The following is a 23000-nucleotide window of genomic DNA, read 5'->3' on the forward strand; positions in this document are numbered from 1 at the left end:
TCTATTTACCAATGACGCTATGCAATTACCAACGGTTCTATGCATAATCGCCGGTAAAGGCGATGATATTTTTAGTATTTATCAAATTTACCAACGACGCTTGTGTGCTATGCATATTCACCGGTAAAAGTGATAAATTTATCAAACTTACCAAGACGATTGGTATAAGTATGGACAATAACCAGTTATTTATGTATAACAACCGCTTTATCACATTTACCGCAACATATATATAGAAGACCCTATCACACGTATTTTACGGGATATTTCCATTATTTTGGTCTCCCAACTTTTCTATAAAATGTCCCGTTTTTTCTCGTACTTTTAGAGACTTCGTTGAATTTTTTTAATTTAATAATAAATATTATGTTCATGGCTTGTAAATTATATTATGGTAACTATGGCTCTATTATAATTAATTATAGTCAAATAAATATATTCATCTTTGTTGAGTTTTTTTGCTGAATTACATTTTCGCCCTTTATTTCCCGTCATTGGTGGTTTTTCAGCAATTTTAGCGATAATTGTTTATATGAGTTTGCAATCTTTTTGACTGAATTGACAACTTTACTTGCCTATGACAATTTTTTTTTTCTGTGATTGGTGACTACTTGTCTTTGATAATTTTCTTTATTTGCCTTTGCACATTTTTTGGCTATAGTTAGTGACTTTACTTACCTTTGACACAATTTGTTTAGACATAGTTGGCAACTTTACTCGCCTTTGAGAATTTTTTCAGCTGTAATCGTCAGCTTTACTCGTCTTTGACAATTTTCTTTATTTGCCTTTGACACTTTTTTGGATATAATTGGTGACTTTACTTGCTTTTGACAATTTTATTGTCTGTAACTGGCAACTTCACTTGTTCCTGACAATTTTGTATCTATAATTGAGAACTTCACTTGCATTTGACAATAGTTGTGGTGATAATTGGCGATAGTCCGTATGGATCCCGATTTCCCATATTTCTATGAAGGAAATGTGGTCAGTCCAATTATTTATCGTGTTGTGTCTGTATAGATATTTTTCTACCGGAACGCCTTTCGCGAGCCGCACGCTTCTGGTCCGCCGGCCGGTGGAAGTTGTGCATTCTTTTTATAGGACATATTAAGCAGAAATGTCTTTCCATTAAAGAAATATCAATTTTTCATTGCGATAGGTTCTTTCCCAAAGGCATATCCATCCGGCTTTGACTAATATATTTCTCGTATTGCTTGGGCTCAGTTTACGCTATGGAAGCGTATGATGCATTGAGCCAAGAGAAAACTATGATGAAATATAGCTTTATTTATTTTTATTTTATTTCCTAGTTATCTGTTCAATTCGTCGAGTACATAGGCGTACGCAGAATTTTCTCGAGGCGGGGAGGAGAGAGTTCAGTTTTTTTTCCTTCTGGGGGTTTACGTTTTTTCCTGCAAAATAACACTATAATCTTGGCTCGGAGGGGGGTTAGAACACCAAACACTCCCCCCCCCCCCTTTGCGTACGCCACACAATGGTCGAGTATAATCTTCACGGGAACGGATTTCTTTTCTTCTTTTTCCTATTTTTTAGTATTATTATTGTTTTAATAGTATCATTTTATATTACTTTCCACGAAGAATGATCAACCCAATGCCTACGGATCAGATGTAGCCAGCAACCTCAAACCAAATTGGTAAAAATTTGAGTCTCAAGTCGGTTCCATATACGCAGCGCTAGGCCATGCCGAACAACTCAAAAACCTGTTTTAAGGCGTAGCTGAGGTGATTTTGGCTAATTTTGCAGTCAAAAAACCGGTTTTTTTTGCAACTCGGCATCGCTGGCGTGATGTGTCTGGACCCTGCTTCATCGTCTAACGCTAATGTCATTAGATCTCCTTTATAATTGCAGTTAAAACAGTCTGTATCGTTGATCTTCCCGTTGAAATGTATCGCCACTGACAGCAACACATGCACAATTATACAAATATTCTATCATTACACTTCACTCATAATTTGAAATATAGATTGCAGCACTAAAAATCAATACGCTAAATTCACACTAAATCTATTAGTATGTATACACTAAGTCTATGAGTTGTGCACGGTTTGAAAAAAAAATGGGTATCCTGATGAGGACCACGACTGCAGTTTCCAGTGTAGCATTGAAAGTCTAGTGTAGATAGAACCGCTCACAACCCCGGGCTGATACGGAGGGTGTGCATCGCTGTTATAGGACATGTTACGCAGAAATGTCTTTCCATTAAAGAAATATCAATTTTTTATTGCGATAGGTATGGAACAAATATGGAGATATTCGGAATATCGAGAGAAATAAATTCCAAAAGTGTTATATATGCATATTGAGGAGAGAGAAGCTGTTTCTTCATGTTCCTTTCCTATTGTAAGATTGAGGAGTTTTCGTTCTTCTTCTCCAATGACATATCCATCCGGCTTTGACTAATATATTTCTCGTATTGCTTGGGCTCAGTTTACGCTTCATTGCTATGGAAGCGTAGATGCATCGAGCCAAGAGAAAACTATGATGAAATATAGCTTTATTTATTTTATTTTTATTTTATTTCATAGTTATCTCCCGGATGCGTCGAGTATAATCTTCACGGGAACGGATTTTTCCCTCCCTTCCTTATCCTATTTTTTAGTATTATTATTATTGTTATTATTATCATTTTATATTACTTTTCACGAAGAAAGCGAATATCTTTGCATCGATAGAAATTGTCCTTGTATTTTGAAGCGATACCATAACCGATATTACTCGCTTAGTTCTCGTTTTTCATACGTTTCTGTGTTTTCGTTTTATGAGACGTTTTTCTCATGTTTTTTTGTTTTTTTTGGGGGGGGGGAATTTAAGGATTTGTTTATAAATATTTGAGATCTTTTTTATTGGTAACTTATAAAATTGTTAATTTTTTTTGTATGAATGAAAGCGATCTAAAACTAAGTATCGTTATTAGCCCTCTCACCGGCATTGACCATATACACGTTTGTTTCAAAACAATAGAACGTCCCGGAAATTTACTAGCGCAGTTCATAAAATGCTCACGTTAGAGAGCTGAAATTTACAGTAAGGCTTGGATTTGCATTTTCATCTTCTAAAAGGTTCTTCTTAAGCACATCGGTGGTAAAAATTTGTATAAAGTATTGTAGATTGAACGCGTCCAAATATGCCAAATTATTTTTCTTCTTTGTTTAAAAAAATTAGCACGTCCTGCAAATTTAGAAAAAAAACCACATGTGTGTGACTTGAAACGGATTAATACATGAATATTTTCATGCAAATTTACATCAACTTAATCAAATAAGTGTTGCATTTCTTTCCTGCTTATGTATGTAAACCTTGAATAATTCAATTGCACTACGGGTGGAAAACCGGTACATTTCTGCAAATTCCGAATTATATGTGCATTGCTTGGAGAGTATGAGAAAACGCGTGCTGTTATCGTACGCATATATCGCACTGTAACAAACTTTGGCCTTGACCGTGGGTTTTATGTTTTCCCATCACTGGTCTGACTAAACCTTTGAACCACAGCATCAAACACAAGAAGAAACGCAGTCAACCTCTCCGACATAGGTTAAAATTATATTATGTTTATATACACATATTATATTATTTAACTGGCGCACACGTTCTGACACTGCCGTCAATTCAGAACATGGTATGAAACACATCTGTCAAATATTTTAGCTTAGATATTTAGCCATCACAATGATTAGATTTCCACTGATGTGACTGACATTAATACGAAAAGGAACGCAATAAACGAAAGTAGCCATAATACAGCTTCCACAAGGCGAAATGAAATTCAATCCTCAAAGAGGGGGAGAACAAGCGTTAAAACTGCCAGAGCGTATGTCCATCGAAAGCTCGTATACGATCGAATTCGCTCACCAACGACTCGGGATAGTATCATTAAACAAGACGTGTTTATGGAATTCCACTCACCGTTGCCGGTTATCCTGGAACGTCCATTCCATCACCCAAGACTCTTTTTTTTTTTTTTCTCTCTCTCCAACAAACATGGAAGGACATCCTGCATTTTTGAGGAATGGAAGGTGAGTTGGAAAAGTCCATCCAGTGATTTGCTTTAATGGGCGATTTCAAAAATAAAGTTTGATCGTCGTACTTACAACTCGGGCTAACATTCCGGGGATATCACAGTAATAAAATGGACAATATCACGATGTTTCTCCGGGAGGGAGGATTTATTGGAAAACATTACGAATAATTTCAGAAATGGGATAATATGAAATTTACTGTGCAAAATAGTATGAAATTTCTTATATATTGTTGGATAATTTCCCTCCCTAAAATCAAAAAATTTTAAGTCACAAAAGATAAGGATTCAACAAATTAATGGTTTTAGATACCTTGAGATATACCATTAGCTATACTGTGGGGAGAAAGAACGAGTTACTGTATGAAGCCGCGTGAAAATTCCAACATCAAACTCGATGCCATCTTATACTGATGAGGTTTTTTATTGAAAATTCTGAAATAACAGGTATCAAAAACATCTGTCAGCCATTTTCTGGATTTGTCCAAGAAAGTCGTTATCCTTAATGCACGTGGAGGCGATGATCTCCAGATTTCTTTCTCTCTCTCTCTCTCTCTCTCTTTCTGGTTTTTTTTTTTTTTCAGGATCTAGAAGAGGAGAATGAGCAAAAGGGCTCTATCTCATATTTTTGCGGAATCCTACCCCTCAACAGCCCGCCTGATCTTTTAGCTCTTCTTATGTCACTACCTGTTCTGTGGAGTTATGATGACGCCGCGTGACATCAACGATGGTGCTCGGGGCTGTAAACAAATTTAACAAACAATAATACTGGAAAAACGAAAGCCGTTGATCCAAGATAATTAATTACTTTACTCAGCAATTTTTATTGCTAATCAAAATATATTACTCACAAAACTTACTTAGCCATCGGTATCACAAAGTTATCTAACTTGATTACCAACTTATCACAGATAGGTTACATTTTCTTAATTATTAAATGGCAAAAATAATAATTTTAAAACTACAGGTAATTCAAGACAGTGTTCTAGATCATTTGGTTCTTTCAACCTTTGAAAGCCCACGGCCGGATTGAGTTCCTGTGAGTGGAAAGCCAGCCATACATACGACTAATAGGGGATGAACGAGGAAAAATGAAACGATTAATCACTCACAGCCCGGTTTGACTGCGTCAGGGCCCGGCATTGAGTCGTAGCCCGGTGGTTGAGAAACATTGTCCCTAGATAAGGGACAAAAATCATTTGAGAGTCTAAATTCAGATTCTCCCTAATTGTCAACACTGTGAACTCGAAAGTATCAATGTGCGTTGACAAAAAACCCTTCAAAAACAACGGTGCTAGCAGTTTCAATTGTCCAATTAGTGGTTACAGATCAACTTGTTTTAATACTGCTGGAATTAGCAGTCTCAGGGTAATTAGCGAATTATATTCTAACTTTGCAGGCTCTTAATTTGGGTTCATGCTGCACGCGAATTTTCTCATTTTTCAGTTTGAAATAAGCTCTACACTGTTGATTCCAATAGTAATAACTCACGTGAGGATGTAAAACATGATCAATCCGTGGTCCGTGGACCAGATGTAGCCAGCGACCTCAAACAAAATTGATAAAAATGTAATTGCCAAGTCGGTTTCATATATTCAGCGCTAGGCCTACTACTAGAATTACTCAAAAACCTGTTTTAAGACGTGACTGAGGTGATTTCAACTGATTTTGCTGTAAACAAAACCAATTTTTGCGCAACTTGGGTCGCTAACACCGTGGGTCTGGATCCGGCATCGCAGTCTAACACCAGTGTAATTAGCGCTCCTTCATAATTTAGGTTAAAACAGTGGGTATCCTTGGAAATGCGAGCAGATCTTCCCGTTGAAATGTGTCGCCACAGAGAGCAACACACGTACAATCACACAAACCATTCACACATTCTACCATTACATTTCATTCATAATTTGAAATATAAATTGCAGCGCTAAAAATCAAGATTCACTAGATTCGCGCTAAAACTATTAGGCACACACACACACTGCCGCCGCAACTCACTCGGTAGTAAATTGGCCGTGAGTTGTACTTGGTTTGGAAAAAAAATGTGTATCCTGATTAAAGATCTCAATTGTAATTCGTAGTGTAGCATTGAAAATTGTTCAAGGTGAATAGAACCGCTCAAAACCCTGGACTGATGCAAAAACAACGTTGGGTCAAGTGCAACAAAAACGTGTAGAATACTCTACGATTTTTTCGCGTTAGTTTTAACAAAGACTGTAACGTTTCAAGTAGGGTTAAACCATGGGTTGGTAAAGAACTCAATCCTATTTAGTTCGTTGTCAACCCATGCTTACCGGTTGCCCGTTGTTTCCATGAGCATCCAGAGCGTTTTAACGGAGGTAGATTCAACGAATCATGATTGTGATTTTTGTTTGAAATCGCCATAATCATATTAACCCTCAAATGCGTGGCTTTGCATAAATGTAAAGGGCCCTTTAAACGTTCATTATTGCAGCCAGTCTGAAGACAAAAATTCAGAATTGACTTTGCTCATAAGCAGAGGTCATCTTCTTTCCACTTTATATACTGAATTTGCTGGTAGATGTCCCAATTAACGACAACAATTGTTTGTTGCAGAGTATGTGTGTCTCTGGTTTTGGTAATTTGTCAAAATGTTCTGTTTTCATTTTTTTTCCTACTTTGAAGATTGCAACTCGTATTTTTTTATTGCTACAGTTTGACTTACAAATAATATTGTATTTGGAATGTAATATTACTTTAAATACGTTTATTTTATGGGCCATTTTTGATACTCTTCACGGTCTCTTTAAGACCCCGTATAAGTAGAACAATTCGAGATAGATTTTTTTTTAATGATTTTTTTCAGGCTTTCTGTACGTGTCACCAACTATGAAACAAATTATCATCTAGAAAAAAAATTGAGCATTTAAGGGTTAAAAATTACGAAAAATATTAACAATTATATCATTTCATTGTTCCCCGTGGCCTATTGAAATGCGATTCAAGTGACCCGTGCTATCGGAAACAGCAAGTAATCTCAGCATGGTGTGAAAAATGAATTAACAGATTGAAGATAGAATTTAATCATGACCTGATCGTAATGAAATTAATTTAATCTCTCACGTTTTAATACCAAGACTTATTAGATTTCGCATGGAATCTCTATCCAGAACGAGAGCGGGAAGAAAAAAGGAACCGCCCTCAACGTAACTCGAATTTGAGCGATTCTACAACCCCCGGAAAATGCTCACTTCATGTTGAAAGTAGTCTACATTTCGGTGTTCTCGTTTATAGCGTAACACGGACTGCCGCTGCGTAATTTTCGGCTCGTACATTTATGGAGGTGTGTAAATTACCTTCTGCAGTTACCTGTCCAGAGATTGCAAACGCAGCGGAAAGCTCTGCGGCACGAACGTCAAGGAATAAAACGAAAATAAAAGTAAAGAAAAAAAAAACGAAAACTAAGACGAACAAATAAGCGATACGAAGTTCACGTCTCGGCAATTTCTTCGTATCCAAGAAAGTCCTCCATAAATCACACAATCGCGTAGGGAGTCTTTAAAATGCGCTCGAAGTGTTGTAATGCTTTTGTACGATACAGAAGTTTTATTGGGAATGGGTATAAACGTGGAAGTCATGGAAGACATGGACAAACCTCATTGAGTTTGTACCGCTGCAACAACATGAAGAAATAGGATATATATGTAAGAGGGGAAAAAAAAATCGAAGAAATAAGCTAAGAAAAAATGTCTTTCGAACGGATCTGTCGAACAAGTTTTACGGCCCACTGGGCTCGTAAGAAAACGGACGCTACGGTGGAAATTCTCGAAATTTCTTGAAGATAGATTGCGATGATATCATTTCTCAGCAACTTTTTGCTAATGGTGTGTTCCTCTCCTGTTTCCTCGTATATTATAGCCTCTTCGTTATTGAACCTCACCTATTCGGGAGCTTCTAAAAATGTCATATGGCAAGATGTTGAATATGGTTTATATGAAGAGTAAAAAGTGAGAAAAATATTGAAATGCTTGCTATGTACAGAGTGTATCAAATTGTTTGTCCATTCTACTAGTGTTTCGTTTCTCAACCTACTGTCCAGAGGTGGTCTGCGACGATGGTATCAGTGATCCTCAGGCAAACTTGATAATATAATTTTCAGTGAAAAATTATTCAATTGTTATTATTGATATTAGTAATATTCATGTGATCAAATAAAAATTTCGCACTGATACATGTACTTAAGATCATCATACCGCATAGAGGAAATTGCCATCCTGAATACGGGACATCATTGCTAGTAGAAAAAAAATTTAATAAATGACATTGACACCCTTGATCTATAATAACTTAATGTAACAACAAAAAATCTGATATTTGCAAATCTAATCTAATGACTGAATGAAATTAACAACAAATTATTTTGAAAAATCAACGAAATCATATTTCACCTTGAAATTACTTTCATTATCAAATAATACATAAATATATAAAATAAAATCAAGAATGTACAGAATAATAATAAATGCCACTCTTATTGTTCAAAAATTCTTTGGAAAGTATAAGTAGATTTTCTTGGAAAAATTTTTCGAGCAAGAAGAATCGACGAATCGGTACAAAACTGAAAAATTAAAATTTAAATCACTAAAAACATCTCGGTGAATATTCATTAAAATGACACCGAGAGTATTTTTTTATTTCTTGTAGAATGGAAAAGAATGGAAATTTTCGAATCGGTAATTTTCTGATTGAGACTATATTAGAAGTTTGAATTTTTATATTTTTTCTCAATAATTATTCCAGGGTGATTCAACTATATTACCGATCAGTTCTCTATGGAAAAAAATAACAAATTATTTTAAAAATCATATCTCTCCTTAAAATTACTCCAGATAAGAGAAAAATAAATAAAATAAAATCGAGAATACACACAACAATAACAAATTTCACTCTTACACTCCTATTGCTCAAAATGTCTCTGAAAAGCAAATCAATTTTCTTTTGTAAAGGTTTCTTGAGCAAAATAAATCAAAGAATCGGCAACAAAGCTGAAAAATGAAAATTTCCTATCACCATTACCTCTGTGGATACTCATCAAAATGTCACTAAGTAAATATTTTTTTTGGGTAGAATAGAGAAAGACGCTAATTTTTTGAAAAGCCATTTTCCATATACGTAATAGACCATATAGAAGTTTAAATTTTTTACATTTTTCTCAATAATTATTTCTCACGGGGATTCCACTATATACCCAAATAGTTCTTTTCGAAATTTACAACAAATTATTTCGTAAATCAACGATATCATATCTCACCTTAAAATTACTCCAAGAGAAATAAATAAAATAAAATCGATAATACACACACACAACAATAACGAATGTCACTCTTATTGTTCAAAATGTCTTTGGAAAGCAAATGAATTTTCTTTGGAAAAAAATTTCTTGAGCAAGATGAATCGACGAATCGACAACAAAACTGAAAAATAAGAATACAAAACAAAAAATTGTATTCTGCATTATCTATAAGAAAACAAACACTACAACGAGAAAATATACAAAAAATATATAAAAATCAATGTTATTTCTTGTATGTATGTACTGTATGTATATATATACTGTATATTTTATTTTCTTCGTTTTTTTTTTCCTTCCTCAGAGTGAAATACTGGCATCTTCGTCGTCATTTTGTTCGTTTCCAAAAATTTTTCTTTTTTTGGTTCTCTTGTTGTTGTTCCAAGACGTGCAAGGAGGGTTGTTTGAGATGATATCTCTTTTCTTACTCTCTTCCCTCTTCTTTATTCACGAAGAAACTTTAGAACAGAATAAAAAGATATCACCATAAGTATAAGAAAAGACAGGAAAAAAAAAAAAAAAATAGTATATTTTTTTTCCTTCCAAGAAAGCCGTGGCTTAGTAAAAGGCTCGAGTTCGTCGTGTTTTCAGATGAGATACATTACACACATACTCGGGTCGTACCTACTAAGTTTTTACTTCTTTCCTCTTCAGAAAAATAAAATATATGGGGGAGAATAGGAAAGGCACACGCACTCGTAATATTGGTAAATATGAGTACTTCTTAGGGCGAGTAGTTTTCTGAAAAGTTAACAAAGAGCGCGGAACAGATAGGAATGAAAATATGATGTGTGTGTGTGTATATACAAAAAATATATATACGCGTAAAGGGCCGCAAAATTTTTTTCGAAATAACATGGTCTTCTCTCACCCTTTCAACGGCATCATTATCATGTTACTTGAGGTGTAGAGTTTCCTCGTAAGTTTGAGAGATTTCTGGTTTTTTTTTTTTCTTTTGGTTCTATATTCGTGGATTCAGTTTTTACATTCCATGAGTTTTTATTTTTATTTTTTTATATTGGCTTAGGCTGTTTCTTATTTGAAGATTTTTACATAAGCATGGAGATATCATATTAGTATGCTTTGCTTGATCGATAATGGAAAAAAAGTATTCCGTATTCCCCCGTATTTTCCGACATGCCGGGAAACTGAATTCAAGAATTCCGGAACATTCTTGAATATTTAATGATCAAAGAATCGAATGAATTGGCTGATTTAAACCTCATTTTATCTTTGGGTTTTTGGATACTTTTTGATTTGCGAACCGCGTTAAGATAGTTCGAACTTCATGCTTGTTCCCGCTGCTGTAAATTTTTTGAATCAAAAAGTATAAGGAACTCTCTATACAGAAAAAAAAAATTGTATTTTTTCCCAGAAAAACCGTGGCTCAGTAAAAAGCTCGAGTTCGTCGTGTTTCCAGATGAGATACATTACACACATACTCGGGTCTCTCTCGTACCTACTAAGTTTTTACTTCTTTCCTCTTCAGAAACAAAATATGTGGGGAGAATAAAAAAGAGGCACACTCTTCTCACTCGTAAGGCTGGGTGCACACCGGTTAGTTAGACACGACAAGACAAGGCGACTTTAGAAAAATCTTAGTCATTTTTTCTTCACATTGGATGACTCAACGTTTCAATTTGCCTGACTAACCGGTGTGCGTTACGCCATTCAAATCAACGTAAACAACGACTAAGCTTGTCTAAAGCTGTCCTGTCTAGTCGTGTCTAACCGATGTGCGCTCGCCTCGTATTTTTTTTTTTTTTTGATTTGGCAGAGAGAACAGAACACGTAACGGATAAGACAAACGCGCACAAAAAATAAACAGAAATGGACATGTACATATACCCACTTTGTGACCTGCAAGAGACTTCTCGTCCTTCCAGAAGGTCAATAATAATTTATAACAAAAAAATTTCTATTTCTGTTAAAGCAACCTGTCATTACAATCTATTTATATATACAGTATACCTCGCCCGTTTGCAGACACAATAGATTTTTTTATAAAATGTCGCAAAAAAATATGTCATTAAAAATTACAAAATAAAAAATTTATATAGCGTCCATAGCATGATGTCTTCACACTTTGATAATTAATAATCATACAAATTCTTAAAAAGTATGCATATTTTTTAAATATATTTATATCCTTGAAGACTATACAGTACATGTGCATTGTAAAATTAAAAAAAAAACATTTTTAATGTAAATATTTTTATTGTATTAGTGTTTTCGAAACACTAATACAATAAAATACTCTTTGCAAAACAAAAAATGTTATAGTTCAAACTTATATTAGTATGATAAGTAACTTGATATTGATTCATTATTTTTGAAGCAGTGTAACTAAAATTTTTTTGAATAGTGTTTTATTTGTTTTTGGCAATCGATATTCAATTCATAGTCAGGTTGTTCCAAAAAGAATCATATATCAGATTAAAAAAAAATTATAATTATTCAGCTTTTAATCCGTTTTGATCGAATAATGTATAGGCCTAGGTAGAAAGAGGGAAATCTAGAGTTTCACGCAAATGCCGACAGGTAGCGCTAACGCTCTTCCTTCGACCACCACTTCAGTGTTTGTCAAGATGTTGACTGCACAATAGAAATAATTTTGTGTTCTAAGCTACGTGTGTCTGTAACAACGTTCATAGTGCTTTTCATCTACAATACTCTGGTGTTAAACTTCCTACCGCTCAGAGTATTAGGCAATGGTATAAACAATTCCAAGACACGGGTTGTCTGTGTAAAGGGATATCCCCTGGTCGTCAGACGAAAATGTGGAGCGCATCCGACAGAGTTCGCACGTAGTCCACAGAAATCCACTCACAGTGGATGCAAACATTCTCGCAAACGTTTGGGACGAATTTGACTACAGTGTATGTATGCCGTGCATCCCAAGGTGAACATATTGAGCACCCTTAATTTGGTTTGTAAAAAAACTTTATGATTAGCCATGTAATATAAAATTAATCGTAAGTGTCTATGCTCAATATTGCTCGTAACATACGCATTTCATAACAGGTGATTCTTTTTTGAAACACCCTGTATTTTGATTCTTTATGAACCACTATTCATTTTTAACACCGGGCTAATGCGAAAATATATTTAGGAAAGAGAGGAAATTCTACTGCCCTAGCAGGAAATCGAACCCACGTCCTCTCTCTTGCCGGGAGATCGCCCTAGACCCTAGACCACTAGACTACAAAGGAAACGAATATTTCAATCTTTCCTTTGGAGCTCGTGTGCACTGAACGGGACCGTACATGCACGGTCGAACCTAATCCAGTCCAAAGCTCATAATTGCTGACACTGCCACCAGATGGAGACTTATCCGAGGATGATGCCCCGCTCCGCTCCGAACCCACGATAGAGAACGTGGGTTCGATTCCCCGCAAGGGCAGTAGAGAATTTTCTCTCTTTCCTAAATATATTTTCGCATCAGCCAGGTGTTGAAAACATTCGTATGGATAGCGGAGAGTGACATCATCCTCGGACAATGCACACTTATTACTGTCAATAGACGGACAATGCACTATTATTCTGTATATACATAGTTTTGTCTCATGGTTAATGCGTGGCACTCAGTTCTGTTTAGGTTAGATGGATTCTTTTTAATTAGGAATAAGAAATTATCACACCCGAATATTATTCCAACAAAATATCACAGCTTATATAATATTAGATTAATATTCTTCCAACAAAAAATATCACAACTTAATTTTCTTTCTAGAAAATATATCATAACTAAATAGTATTCTAACAAATGGTATCACAACTGAATTTTATTCTTAAAATATCACAGCTGAATTTTATTCTTAAAATATCACAGCTGAATTTTCTTCTGATAATATTACAACTCAAATTTCTTGTTTTGTCTAACCTATGATTTTTCCTACCTTTAATTTTACAACCAACCGTAAAATATTTGTTCTTTTTGGACAGAATTCGTGAAGCACCCTGTGCATTTGAAAAATCTATACATTTCTGTTGCCAGCTGGAAAAAATCCCTTATAAAGTTCAATCGCTAATTGATAAAATTTTATAGATTTTATTGATTAGAAATATGTTGGCTAAATTTTATATAAGAAATTAATTAGGTTCATTTGCATCAGGAGTTTGAGCTTCAATTCCCATTTTTGACGTCACAAAAGGAAATTCGCAGGGTCACGTGTGTTGCAGGCAGCACGATCGCCAGGCCCCTTATATTAGGAGTCTCGTGTATCATTTGCCTAGGGCATTTGTGAGTATGATTGAGGCTTGGGCAACGGAGAGAGAGAAGAGAGAGAGAGAGAGAGAGAGAGAGAGAGAGAGAGTAGGTCCTCCTCAAACATGTTGAAATTGAATGATCGCAGACGTAGGGGAGATATGATTGAAGTTTTTGAAACCTTTAAAAGGGAACAGGAAGGATCATGCGATATTTATATTCCGTCAATTCAGCGCTTCGAAGAGGGGACATCAGTTTCGGTTGGTTAGGGGCAATTGTGGCCTGTGGAGTCGTGGAAATAATGGAGTTGCGAATACGTGGAATAGCTTGGATTTTGATCGATAGAAAATACGATGTTCACAGAAACTATCCATTTGTCTTGAATGACAATTATACAGGGTGCATACAGTAGCTAAGTCCTCTTGACGCAAATTACTGGCGAACCGTTAATCCCAGAGGCATACTTCTAAATGGAAAAAGTATCAAAATAAGGTGCGGACCTCAGATACATCATTCATATTGCAAGGTATATATTGTATAGTTTTTTTTTAATTTCAACAACTTTTGAAAAACGAAGGAATCACCTCTTTCTATATAAAGAGTATTATACTTATATAGTCGTTTTTTTACTGAAATGACAATAAAAGATGCATATTTTCTGAAATACCAAAAAAGTGTTTTCTGACCATTGTAATAAAAGTTTCTGCACTCTGAGTAGTTTTTTTTATTTGAATACAGCCAAATCTTTTCAAGACATCTTGATGAGACCACGGGAGAGAAATTTATGTTATAAAAAATAGTTCAATTTTCGACCACCAGGTGAATAAGTGACGCTTTTTTATTAAATTTCTCCTTTTTTCCATGGTCAATATACGTATATACCAAGTTCTGATGGAATACCTCCATCCAAGTGTAAGTATACTAAAACTACTCAGATCTATGTAGCGCTCATTCTGGTGGACGTATTAAATTGAAACTTGGTCTATACGCTAAATGGACCATGGGAAAGGGGAAATTCAATTAAAAAAATGCCACCTGGCGGTCAAAAATTGAACTATTTCTTTAATTGCACATATCTCTCTGCCATTGTCTCATTAAGATATCCTGAAAATTTGGCTGTATCCATTAATTCATAAAATTTCTATTAATTCATTTCATGAAATCTTGATTTTCATTAATTCATGAAATCCGAATTTTCCGTAAATCACGAAACCTGAATTTTCCTTAAATAATGAAATCTGAATTTTTGTAAATTCTGGAATTTCTGATTTTTTGTTAATTCTGTGGAATTATCTCTCGCATGACGTCTGAAGTTCTCGAATCTGGTTGTTTCTCCATCAATTTTAAATTCTAAAGAGGTCCTTAAAAATGTGTGGGTCAGAGGTACCGACATAACGAAAACATTGGGGGTGGGGGCTGAAAGTTGCCAGTCGTCCCGTATATACGGGACTCAAACGGGTGCTCAGGGGGAGGACGGGTATGGTGCATTGCATATTGATCAACTATTGGGAAAAGGGTTCAATCTCCTCATAATTTTTTTGTTGGCGGGGAGCTCAAATGGCATCAGCCCCTAAGTTCTGGTGCCTATGGTCTGGGTCCCAGCCCAGGACCCTAAAACGGGAATCGTTTATTTATTCGATATTGCTTGGCCGAGGCTTATACAGGCGTTAAGGCGCCACCGAAACCAGTAGTGCAAAAAAAGGATTTGTAACCGGATTTGTTGAAAGATTCGTACGACCCATCTCTCTGCGACGCAAGTTTGGGTCGCGAATCATAGGTTAAGAATCCCTGACAATATGACAATATAACAAGGCTAAGTTATTTGCAACACTTTCAAATTTCAGTCTACACCACAAGGACTACAGTCAATTCGCGAATTGTCGAACTCCAATAACTCGAATATCTGTTTAAGTCGAAGTTTTCATTCTGCCCTAGAATTTTTTCCGTATATTTTGGTGTTAAAATTTTCCCTCAACTCGAAGTTTTCTTCCTTTATGTCGAAGTTTTTGGGAATGAGAGAAATTTCAAAAATGCATTTAGCAATAAAAGTTAGCATGTAGCAATAGAATTTATCAACAGTATTTAACATTTAGCAATAGATGCTATGGTAGTCCCATACTTCAAACAGCCTACATATTTCCTACTTATTTTCAAAATTTATTGTACTATACAAAATATCATAAGGTGGGGGTGTCTCATGTCACTTATGGACATGAGACCCCCGGGCATGACCCCTCACAAGAGTGGGACTGACAGAGCTACAGCCCGGGGCCTGATGTGGTTTTCATCATTTTTTGTTTTTCACACTATAAATTTAATATAGAGGAGGGGTCTGTGTGAAAAATCTATCGGGGGCCTGCGAAAAACCCCATCCTCTAGGGAACCTGCTGCAAAATGTAGGTAGTGATGCCCTGGTGGGTCCATGCCCTAAGACGGCCCTGGTTTTGTGGGTGGTTTTGTTGGATTCTGTAAGTGTACAGTCACTAATATATGTATAAAAGCATTATATTTCTTCACACCTTAATTTTTCTTCTCACCTCTCTGCAGCCCTCCAAATCACCTGTCATGGCCGATTTCTCTATTTTCTTCCGTGCCCCTCCCCCCCTTGAAGTATCCCGGTAACACTAGGGGGGGCCATATGGCCCCCGGTTCAGAACCACTGAATCAAACTAACGATAACTCGAAGTCTCTTATCCGCCGCTGCGCATTCCATTTACCGAGATTTGACTGTATCAGCTAATATAAAGCTTCTAAAAAATTTTTTCGAGCAATAGCTTGAAAATCCTCTTAAAATTCATTCCGAAATAATAACAAAATACAAAAAACTCCATTTAGTAGGAATTTTCTCTTCAAAAAAACATCTATAGTAAAAAAGAATTAGGTATCTAATAGATTTGTTGCGTGATAAAATGGAACTAATGCTGATAATTTATTTAGCCCCCCCCCCCCTCCTCTCTTTATAACCATCACACAAGATTTTTCATATGCATACATATACATACATGTATAAGTAGTACGTACGCATCTGCAAAAGTGTATTAAACGGAGGGTAGGAAAGAAAAAAAAAATAGCATGTATAATACTGGGGATAAATGCAGATTTTAAATGGTAGGGAGCAAATTGAAGAACAGCCTTTTCTCTCTTTATGTAGGATTTTTCGTTTTTGTTTTCCTTGAGTTCTCAAGTAAAAGAGCATGCGATGTACTTTATGTATTCCACCAGTACATACCAATCTCGCAAAAAATACGAGAAATAATAATAAAAAAAAAATTTAGGAGGGGGGGGGGGTTGAGCAATTTATGCTAACAGTGGTGGGTAATAGTTCTGATGACTTCATAACACGCGAAAAAAATACCCATTTGCGTGACGCTATTAGTTATAATGGTAATTCTTAGATGCCTTATTTTAATTTTTTTTATGTATTTATTATTTATATACCGAAAAAATTCCTGTTTTTTTTTTTTTTTGGAGAAATCTGATTTAAATATGGAAATATGTAAAATTTTCGTATGCAGTTGAACTAGGTTATGACGCCAATAACTGGCGGTTTCGACTAATTCCCGTGGATATTAATACTAACAAAAATTGCTTTTGCTTATGTCAATGAAAGCGCAACGACCTCGGATATAACGACAGAATTTTCCGTAATATCTGTCATAATTAAGGTGATGATATGGCACTTATATGGATCTCGTAATTTTGCCTTTCTTGACCTCTTTTATTGGAGAAGACCTCTTCTTTTCAACGAAGCTCATTTTAATTCATAAACCTAACCAAACTCGGGATGAAGATAATTTTCATAAACTATGTTCGTTAATTATGAATATAAATATCGGTATGAATCTCAAATATTTACAGTGCCTTCTTAAAGCATGGGCCCACTAGAGCACGGCCCAGAAAGAGCCTGTTGAAAATTGTATCAGGTTAAATTTTTGACAGTGACTATGTAAATTGGGTAGCAGGTATTTCTAGCTAAAAAGGGGACTCCAGAAAAATAACTTTGCTCTGGGGGCCTGTGATGCCATCAACTGGTAAACTTTTTATTCCGTCAAATACTTTACATCTTAAATCATTATAGACTTACTTTCTTTTCAACCAAGCACAACTCAGGTCTATCGCCATGGGCAATTCACTACCTAGTGGGTTGTGCCGGAAGTGTACATGTGTGTACCTAACAGGCTGAGTGCGTATCTAGTGTTGTGTCGGGTTTTTCAGTGCTGCCATCTATATTTCAGAAGTGAAGTGATTGAAGTGTAATGATTGAATATTTGTACTGTTTGTAGGCCTATTGCTCTCTGAGGCGAGATTTTTTATCGGGGAGATCAGCTCGCAGTTGTGCCTCGAAGTTGGGAACCGCAGAAAATCAACTTCACCGACCACCACTGTGGTGACGGTGAACCCGGGTCCCCGCGATGCGAGTCCGTCACTATGACCACTCGACCACCACAGCGGCTTACTGTAGCAGTGCATTACAGACTTGCTGTAGCACTGCATTTCTCTCCAAGAGGGAATATATTATAAGAAATAATTGGCAATTGAGCCTTCAATTGGCAACATTTTTGTGACAATTGGCGATTTTCCGTAAGTATATCTTCCCGTATTTTTTCTAATCAAACACAGTCACACTAATCGATGGGTTTCCAAATGGTGTTCCGCGGAATCCTGCGGTTCCGTGACAGCTTTTTTGGGGTTCTGCATGCTCAAACGCCACGGAATCCTTAAAAATCCCGGAATAACCGGAGAGCTTTCAGAAAACAAAACTTTCTTGTTACTGATACTCCAAGAGTCGCTCTTTACTTTGATTTTTAACGAGCTAATGTCATTTAGAAAAACTCAGACCACTTGGATGACTGAACAACTTAGAAACGGTATAATTCAAATTTTTCATATCAAATTCTCTCGAACCAGTAGCTCCAGAAATTAATTTTGAATTGCATTTTCCATTCCATCCGGAAATTATAAGTTGTAAAAACGATGCTTTTTGGAAACCTTTTATTCACCAACATTGAGGATTCTTGAATTACAGAACTTACGTGTACTTCACAAGACAGCCTGGGACATCTTAACATATGAGCTCCACCAGGGGAAGGCTCGGGGGGGGGGGGGGTCTCAATTGATTGGAAACTTCGACGATAAGATCTAGCGTAATTATTTATGAAATAAATATAAATAAGTATGTAAATTAAGAAATGGCACCTAAGCCCTCTTTCATTTTGCTCTGGGGCTACGATGCTATTTTGAGACGGCAGTAGGCCTATATGGACAAACTTTTTTTTTTTTTATAAATATTCAAAAATTTGTTTGAGTTGCGTAGAACAGCCTCATTATCATCAAGAGTTCTGCGGAACAGTTTTATGACTATCAAGGGTTCCACAAAAGCTTTACGTTGGAAACCCTGGTAATCACAATGGAATAACAACTTCATTCACAGTATTTGATTGCATCTGATCACATTTTTCATCGAAGAAAGGTCTCAAAGACTTCAACCTCGGTTGTAACAACATCTCGGTTATAACGAAAAATGTGTATATATATATATATCTCGTAGTGTTTTTCCACAGTCAATGAAACCGAAACTAAAGCTAGAAACTGGAGGGTACAAAAAAAAAAAAAAAATAGAGGGTTCATTTTTGAAACTTTGATGAGCTCGATTGGAAAGAGAAGACGAGAAAAAAATGGTTGGACAATTTCACCTGAGGGCAAGCTAATGGTTTTATTTTTCGTCTATATTTTTTTGTTAAGGAGAAAGTACGGCCATTAAAGGATGGAGCGAGTGCTATAATAGAGACACATGGACTCACTATACAACGCTGGTGTGTCTAACGATCTTAGTATAGTCTTTTACAGAGGAGGTCTAACTGAGGGGAAAAGACAATTTTTTTGTCATTACGAAAAAGCGACAGATGGGTTGGTTTTTTTTTGGTTTTTTTTTCCCGTCACATCTTTATTTTCTTCCTTTCATTTTAAAAAGAAAAATTGTCTTTAAAAATCTTTAAGGAAAAAGGAAAGGAAAAAAGTCTAAGAGAAAGATTAAGTGCCTGAACTCTGAAAGAAGCAGCTGCCACGTTAAAAGAAAATAAGACAAACTCATTAAGTTTGAATTTCGTTTTTTTTTTTGTGTTTTTTTCTGAAGGGCCTTTGTATCGTTCTTTATATCATTAATTTTTTTAGTTTTACTTTATTTTTTTTGGTGAAGTTCTAAAAAACTTTAAATGTTGCTGTAATTGGCAAAATGAGCGCAACAGCAGGCCGACTCTATAAGCGACGAATGGGTATATGAGGTTACTTTTATTTTTTCCACCTTTCAAGGTTTGTACAGCGCCACCTATTGAGCATACCTCCAAACACAAACATGGAAAAATCCCCTTTTTTTGGATATCTCGTGATTTTAGATTTAATAACCATTTTCTATAATTATTACTCATAATTTTGAGGCCTTGAAAATTATTTAATTAATCATTAATGAGCGGTTTATTTTTTAAATATTTTAAACAAAAAATAAATACAAAATATTGTGATAAGACACGAAAATAGGACAGAACAATTATTATTGTTAATTCCAGACAATAAGACAATCCTTTAACAAGGTATATTTTATAGTCTGGGATCAACAATAATAATTGTTCTCTGTCCTATTTTTGCGTTTTGTCACAATATTTTGTATTTATGTTTTGACAATTTATTTAATTACGTGACAATATGATATAAATATATTTTATATTTAAAATATAAACTGTTCACATTAATAAGTGGTTAAGTAATTTTCTAAGCCCCAAAATTATGAGTAATAATTACAGAAAATTAGGTAATTAAATTTAAAAATCACGAGATACCCAAAAAAAGAGAAATTTTTCATTGATGAAAAATTCGTTTTTCAGTCATCAGTCGGTATATTTATTTATTTATTTTGCAATATTATTTGTTATATTCGTTTTTGTTATTTCCTGATGAGAAAAATTTTATTAATTTTGATTTCTTAAAATTATTTAATCACAATAATTAACAGATAAATTATAGTTTTTAAAATAATTGAATTACAGAAAATAAATTTTATATGATAATTTATGTCAAGATTTATCATTCGTATTACTATTGCGTTCGTATAAATTAAAAATATTGTATTATAATAAATAATTTCTTATAATTTAAATTTTTGAAAAGTTTTTAATCACCATGAAAACGGAAAAAAATATTATTTTTATATAATTTAATTGCAAAAAATGAATATGCAATAATTTTTTTATGTATTCATTTCGTATGATTATTTAGCATATTTATATATATATATATAATGTTGATAGTATTATTATTTCGTAGGGCTGGGAATCGATTTAACTAGTTAATCAAATAATTTTAATCGACTGATTAATCGGATTTTAATCGAATATTTTCAAATTCTACTTCATAAAGTTTTAAAAAACTATTTTGAGAAAAAATAAATTGAATGTAATTTCTGGAATATTTTATTATCAGGGACTATATATCACCTGTAAAAGTACTAATTTTGTCACGTTTTTGAGAAAAGTGACTAATATATTTTATAAATCGTGAAATTTTTAAAAGACATTTAAAAAGTTTTACTATTCATCATAATTAACGGATAGATTACCATTTCTTTTAAAATAATTTAAATCCAAAAAATAAATAATAAATATATAATTTTTCTTATATACAAATAAAAGATATTATATTATAATAAATATTTTATTAATTTTAGTTTTGAAAACTATTTTTTGAAAATGAATAACAATTCATGTAATAAATTGATGTAATTTCTTGAATATTTTATAATCAGAGTGAGACTCTATGATCTGTACTCTTTAGGGGATTTTTTTTAAATATCATTTAGCTGTCTTTAGTTTTTAGTAAAAGTGTTTATTTTGTCAATTTTTAAGAAAGTTAATTTTAATATTTATGAAAAATTAAGTAATACTTTTATTTACTTATTAGAACGTTTTAAATCGCTATGTTATTCGAATATGGTAAATGAAGTTAATAACAGTATGTTTTTTGGTATTCTAATACATGTACTGTGTGCAATATTATTATAGATATTTAAAAAATTGTTTTGGAGAAATTGAAAATTAAAAATAATAATAATAATAATTTTTCTAAAAAAACGTTATAATCAAGGTATGACTTGCATTTTGCGGGATAAAGTGAAATTTGGATATTACTTCGCTATTTTTTTTGTTTCAGTGAAAGTACTTATATTTGTCGCGTTTTAGAAAAAGTCAATTTTAAAATTTATAAAAATCGTGAGATAATTATTATATTATTATTTATGAATTTATTATTTTCTAATTTTTATATAAAACAAAATAAAATATAAAGCTAATTATTTTAATTGCTGTACGAATCGATGAAATATCTTGTTTTTATATTCAAAATATGGTTAAAATGTTGGTATTTAATGGTGGTGCTAATCGATAATGCGCTAATACATGTTAGAGAGTGTGCAAGAAGGTAAATTATTTCGAGAAGAAGATTATAATAAATATTTAAAAAAATTGTTTTGAGAAAATGAATAATTGAAAAATTCGAAAAAATTGAAATTTTTATAAATTTGATACAATCAAAGTACGACTTGGCATTTTATGGGATAAAATCAAGTTTTCGTATAATTCCGCTATCTTTACTTACAGTAAAACTGCTTATTTTGTCACGTTTTTGAGAAAAATAATTTAATGTATTCATTTTTTTTAAATCGTGAAATAATTATCTTATTAATAATTCGTGTATTCATTACTTTTAATTTTGTTCAAAATGAAATAAATAAAGATACTTATTTAAATTGTCATGAAAATTGTTGAAACATCCTGTTTTTAGTTCCAATACAGTAAATGTTGATATTACTGAAATTGCAGTGATGCCGTTTTCTGTGTAGCACACAAAAGTTCTATACAGTAAACTACTTTACAGGTTGAAGCAAGTAACTAAATTTTATTAACCAATTAATCAATTAGAATTAGAATCAGCAAATAAATACTAAAAAAATCATTTTATTGGGGCACTAAAACAACGTCAATTCAGGAGAGATGACAATAAAACCATAAATTTGTTGGCGCCTGATGCATTATTCGATATTTGTCGTGGCCCGCTGAGTATCGTTATATCGAGGTTTCCCTGTGCCAAAGCCCGAGGTGCGGCCAATTCGCGAACTGGCTGAGATAATTATTTCAATTATGTGAATCGAAAAAAAAAATCCTGTTTTCATTCAAATATCGCAAATATAATAATAGTATGTTGATATATTAATACGTACTGTGGTAGAATTTATGGAGGCAAATTGTTCTGAAATAATTGATTTTGCTGTAAATTTTTGCAGCACGAGGCAGATTTTCTGCCCCGATGCCCACTTGAAGATAGTTTTTTTCATTTTCACATTCATTATTGGTTGTATATTGCGGCTGAATTCTTGACGGCGCTGACTGCTCTTCTAA

Source organism: Pholcus phalangioides, unplaced genomic scaffold (genome assembly GCF_987345545.1).
Source record: "Pholcus phalangioides strain wild (caught in Gottingen) unplaced genomic scaffold, Ppha-v1.0 ptg000017l_1, whole genome shotgun sequence".
Taxonomy (NCBI): Eukaryota; Metazoa; Arthropoda; class Arachnida; order Araneae; family Pholcidae; genus Pholcus; species Pholcus phalangioides.